This window comes from Equus caballus, chromosome 9 (assembly GCF_041296265.1).
Source record: "Equus caballus isolate H_3958 breed thoroughbred chromosome 9, TB-T2T, whole genome shotgun sequence".
Taxonomy (NCBI): domain Eukaryota; kingdom Metazoa; phylum Chordata; class Mammalia; order Perissodactyla; family Equidae; genus Equus; species Equus caballus.
The window spans coordinates 30,771,589-30,777,360 of record NC_091692.1 but is presented as its reverse complement, the minus strand read 5'-3'; the positions used below and the strand labels follow the sequence as shown (position 1 = coordinate 30,777,360).

The following is a 5,772-nucleotide window of genomic DNA, read 5'->3' as shown; positions in this document are numbered from 1 at the left end:
TCATATGAGAGGCAGCATCACACAGCATTACAAGATTAACTTCAATCATGAAATTGAAATTCATCTATTCCATGCTAAATCCACAAACAATAACTTCTGAGTCTCAAAATATCTCCCTTATACCGCATCTTTTTATCTCTTTATTTGGTTAGATCCCAGATGTAAAGCACAGATTTATCACAAATGAGCATTTGATAAACTGTTGTTAATTTTTTGTTGTTGTAATTAACACAGTCTTCTGGAGAGAGGAATTGCTCTCAGACATAAGCCTCTTCTGATTTTGAGTAATTTCACAGGAATTTATATTGCTTCCTTTAGATATCTTTACATAGGTAATACACAGCCTATGACCATGATGATTGTTATTAATGTTTTTATTAAAAAAGCATTCCAAGAATCTCAGTTTGGAGGAAGAATTAAAATCTATTAGAATTCTCACACGAAGCGTCTGCTCTACTTGGGTTTGCACTGGCTGTCCCTCTTCTTAAAAAATTTTCTCCAGATTTTCGTATGGATGCTCCCTCCACGCCTTCATAGCTCCGTTCAAATCTCACCTCACTGCTGAAGCCCTCTTGATATCCTTCTACAAAGCACCCCATCCATCTTTTCCCCTCGTACTGCTTCCTTTTGCTCTATAGCACTTGTCCCTCTCTGATACTATATTATGCATCTATTTCTGTGTGTTTGTTGTCTATTTCCCTCACTGTAATGGAAGTTACACGAAATTGGAGACTTTTTAAAAATTTGTTGAATTAATTTCTAATGAATGAGAAAAGCACCATGTATATTTGAACTTACATCTAAGAAATTAAAAGCTTTGGATAGTCTAGTTATACTTAGGAATAACAAAAAGTATAGCTTTAAGTATCAGGTGTGTCTACTCAGACAGAGGCCATTCAGTTCTCTTGCTCCTAAAACTGCATGTTCTGAGGCTCAGGCACAACGAAAACCATCCAGTTTATTGCTATACATAGTCAAAACTGTGGCTGTGCCTTCCAGCATTCCTTCCTATACCAGCCCTCCCACTGGTTGATATTCTCTCTCCGCTGTACTTTGGCTGAAAAATTTTCATGCGGCCTTCAGCTCTGCCTACTGGATTACTTTGTTCCAGTTTGTTTTTGAAATTCATCCACAATGTGACATGTATCAGTAGTTTGTTCTTTTTTATCATTGAGTAATATTCTATTGTATGAATACACGCTATGTATTTCTACATTCACTTGTTGATAGACGTTTGAGGTGTTTCCAATTTGGAGTTATTGTGGATAAAGCTAATGAATGTAATGAATAATTTACATATAAGTCTTCCTATGGACATATGTTTTTATTTTTCTTAAGTAAACATGTAGGAGTGGGACTACCGATTCATATGGCAAGCATATTTTTTGTTTTATGAGAAACTTTCAAAGTGTTTCCAAAATGGCTGTACCTGTTGGCATTCCCACCTGCAATGGTTGAGTGTTCCTGTTGTTCCAGACTTGATATTGTGAGTCATTTCAATTTTTGTCATTGTGGTGGGTATGTAATGTATCACTTTGTAGTTTTAATTTGCATTTCCTGGACAACTTATGATGTTAAGCATTGCTTTGAATTTTTAAAATTTATTTTATGACATATATAAAGTTAAATTCACTTTTTTCATGCCTACATTTATGAAAAATCCATAGGATTGTGCAACCACCACCACAATGAAGGTACAGTACAGTTCCATCTCTGCCCAAAATTTCCCTCCTGCTGTCCTTTTGTAATCAAACCCTCTCCCACATTTATACCTAATGTAATTGTCAATATGGTTGGTTTATATATACCATCTTGTTTGTTTGTTTTCAATTTTTCCTTTCAGCCGTTTATTTTTTTCTCTTTTTACCTTCTTATGGATTAATCAAGCATTTTCTAATGTTTAGTTTTATTTCTACTATTGGCCTATTAGCTATATTTCTTTGTTGCATTTATTTGGTTGTTGCACTGGGGTTCACAATCTGCATGTTTAATTTATTACAGTCTATTTTCAATTAATACTATAACCATTCACATATAAAGTAAGAACATTCTAAAACCGTACTTCCACCTCTTCCCTCTCATCTTTTGACTTATTATTCCCACATATTTATTTCTACATATGTTTTAAATCCCACAATACATTATTATTTTTTAAGTAGTCACTTATCTCTAAATTTTTTAACAGCTCCCTTGAGCTATAATTTGCAGAGCATTCAATAAGACATGAAAATATATATAAGAAAATCTTTTATATTTATCCAAACGCATACCATTTACACTGTTCTCCATAACTTTATGTAGATCCTAATCTCCATTTGGTATCATTTGCCTTCCACCTGAAGAATTTTCTTAACATTTTTTGTTGTACAGATCCTTTATGAACATATTCTCTCAGCTTTTGTTTGTGTGGAAAAGTTTTTGTTCTACCTTCACATTGTTGAAAAATATTTTTGCAGGATATTGAGTTCTAGATTGACAGTTAATTTTTTTCTGTGTGTGTATTCCGTTTAGGTTTCTTGATTCTGTGAATTATAGTTTTCCTGAAGTTTGAAAAGTTTCCAACCATTATTTCTTCAAGTACTTTTTCTGCCCCTCCCTTTCTGCCACCTCTTTCCTTCTGGGACATTAATTTAACATAGGTCAGGCCACCTGTACTGTTCTACAGGTCACTGAGGCTTTTTCATTATTTTATAGTCTTTTTTTTTGCCTCTGAGCTTAATGTTAGATAGTTTCTATTGCTACCTTCTAAATTCACTGATGTTTTCCTTCTGCGGTGTTGAATCTGTTAATCTTGTCCACTGAGTATTTTATTCGTACATTCCATTTTTCACTTCTAGAAGTTTCATTTATATACATATACACATATATATCCTCAATATGTTAGGGTTTTACTATAAATCCTTGAGCACAATTATAAGAGGTATAATTTTAGTTTTGAAGTTCTTTCTTGAGTCCTTCATTTCTGACTAATTTTCCAGCTGCTTATGGGTCATATTTTGCTAATTCTTTATATGTCCAGCATTTTTTTCATTGGATGCCAGACATGGTATATGTTATGTTGTCAAATGTTTAGATTTTGTTATTTTACTTTAAAAATGTTAGTTTTCTTTTGGGGCAGCAATTACATTTCCTCTAGATTATGTTGATACTTTTTGGGGATTATTTTAAAACTTTGTTAAGGCAATCCTAGAGTCTCCTTATCTCTAGAGATAATTTAGTCCTTCTAATATCTTTACTGATTTCCTCTAATTTTGAACAGGTTCTTTGTGCTCTGGCTGGACAGAATTCAAATGCTTGTGAACTGTAAGAATTGTTCACCTTATAGCTCCCAGTAACAGTTCTTTGCATGGACTTGTCGAGTTTCACCTTTCACATTCATGGATTCATACTCCACAAAGGCTCGAGGGGACACCTTTGCAAATTTCTGGACAACTTTTTCTATTTCCCTCCTGTCTAGTGATTTGTCCTGATTGCTTCAGGCATGTCCACCTCCCTGAGCTCCCATCTGTCTCCTCAAATCAGCAAGACGACTGTGCTCTGCTTGGGATGCCCTCCTTATTCTGTGGTCCAGACATAAGCCTCCAGGCAGAAATCATCACCAACTGCAGGGTTTATCTCATTCGTTTCTCTCCTCTGAAGGATCATAGTCCTGTGCTGTCTGGTTTCCAACGTCTTGAAACAATTGTTTTACATATTTTGGCCAGTTTTATAGTTATTTATAGTGAGGAGATAAATCTTATTCCATTCACTCTAGTAGAAGTAGAAATTGAGTTTTGGGAATATTTTAAAGTTAGAATCAGCATTATTTTCTGATGGATTGTATGTAGTATTGAGAGAAAATAGGAGTCAAGTATGTTTCCTACATTTTCATGCTGAGAATCTGGAAGGATGGAGATATCCTCAACTGAGGTGGGAGTCTGTGGGAGAAGAACGTTTTGGGGGAAAGCTCATGTTGGATATGTTAATTATGAGATAGCCGTTAACTAATCAAATGGAGATGTTTAGTAGGTAGTTAGATGTATATTCTCTGGGGTTGAGGAGAGAGGTCTGTGCTGAAGAAATAATTGGGATCGATCAGTATATACGGTACCAGTGCACTCTATAGCACTCTATGTGATCACTAGGAGAACAAGAGTGGCTAGAAAAGGGAGGAAGTCCAATAACCAGCCCAGAGCACTCCATCATGGAAAGGGAATGTGGCTCTGGGAACACCGGTATTAGGGGCAACCAGGTAAGGAGAAGGCAAGCAGCCTGTGGTGGGTGATGGTCCTTCCAGGGCTGCCAGGTCCTTCATAATGAGAGATTTGGAGGTCCTTCCCTTCACACTGTGTAGTTGATATTTTGGGTGGTGAAGAGATGGCTGACAATGTGAAAACCTATCTCCAGGACCTTGCCATGGGAATGAAAGACTCCATCTGGGGTATTTGTACTATCTCAAAACTAGATGCTTGAATCCAGGAGAAAGGAGAAAAGCAGCATTGAAGAAGAACAAGTAGTGCCCTGGCAAGGTGGAGAGAGTGGGATATGGAGAAGAAGCGAGAGAATGAGCCACAAGTTATTTCTGGAAGTTTCCAGTGCTATGCTTAGAATGGCAGAGCATTCTGATTAGGTCTCTTCTTGTTTCATTGAGTATTTATTACTGTGCTTCAGCCAGTAATAGCACAAGTTACCGGTGACCCATCACTACATGGAGATGTTTGGCTGTGGCTGGAATTCTTCCTTCCATTACATCCAGTGCTCATTGGGTGCTCCCCAGTCTGTGTTTAGCAAAGTTGTCAATGCCTTTTGTTTTCAAGATGGAGCTGATCTGGCCTTTGAGGCATCAAGGAGGAAGCCTCATCCATTCCCTAGTGTCAGCGAACAATTGTTTACATGCTCTTCAATGGTTGGCTGCAGGCTCTTTTCTTCCCCCAGGGGATGTTTTTAAGTTTCCTTCCCATCCATCTTGTTGGTCAGCTGGTTAGTCTACTGCATATATCTCTCTCTACTCATTATACTGCTTCAAATATCACTAGTTCAATAAAGAAATTGAAACACACAACGGTTGTCAAACAAAGAAAAGAATTGACCTTACTATCTTGGATTTGGTTTGCCCCTGACTTTCCTCACAACAGTGCAGTCCTCATACATTAGCAGTGGCTGCCTCTTCTCTACCCTTTTTCCTTTATTCATTGTCAGCTTAATGAATGGCAAAGAGCCAGTTGTACCTCTTCTTGGTAGTCTCTTAAGCAACAGACTCTTCTACAAGACTGTCTGCCTGCTGTCTGTCCTGAGCCGCTCAGAGGAGCTCCCTTCACAGCATCTCTTGTTAACTGGAGGCTGCTGCAGAGGGGATGGGCAGCAGTGGAAGGAGGTGTGACTGCTCTTTTCCCTGTTCACCTCTCCCCAGAACAGGAGGCAGGATCCGTTCTGCCAACGGCCCTCTGCATATTCTTGGAGGAATTGGGATTTTTGTCCCTGGTGCATGTAAGGCAGAATTTTCCTGACACTAGTATGTTGATTTTTCACACCAGTCAGCCGGGAAGGACCACAGGTTTTTCTACAGCTCTTGAGCGTTTGCCATCCCCGGGCCAGCACTGATTTGATACTTTTCTGCTCTGTGCCATTTACCCCCACTCCCCTTCCTGCCCTCCACCACCCTTGGATGAATGGATTTGGTAATTTTAGCTGTTTATATTTTATGGATTTGTTATTTTTGTTGTTTTCTGTGAAGAACACACATTGGATGAGAGGGTGAAGGAGTATATCAGTTGCGCCACATCACTCCCTTCA

At 38.1% G+C, this 5,772-nt stretch overlaps 1 pseudogene; it reads left to right on the top strand.

The window, feature by feature from the left end:
* Positions 1-4,332: 4,332 nt before the first annotated feature.
* LOC100054446 (etoposide-induced protein 2.4 homolog pseudogene) lies at positions 4,333-5,359 on the top strand (annotated as a pseudogene).
* The last annotated feature ends 413 nt before the right edge of the window (positions 5,360-5,772 follow it).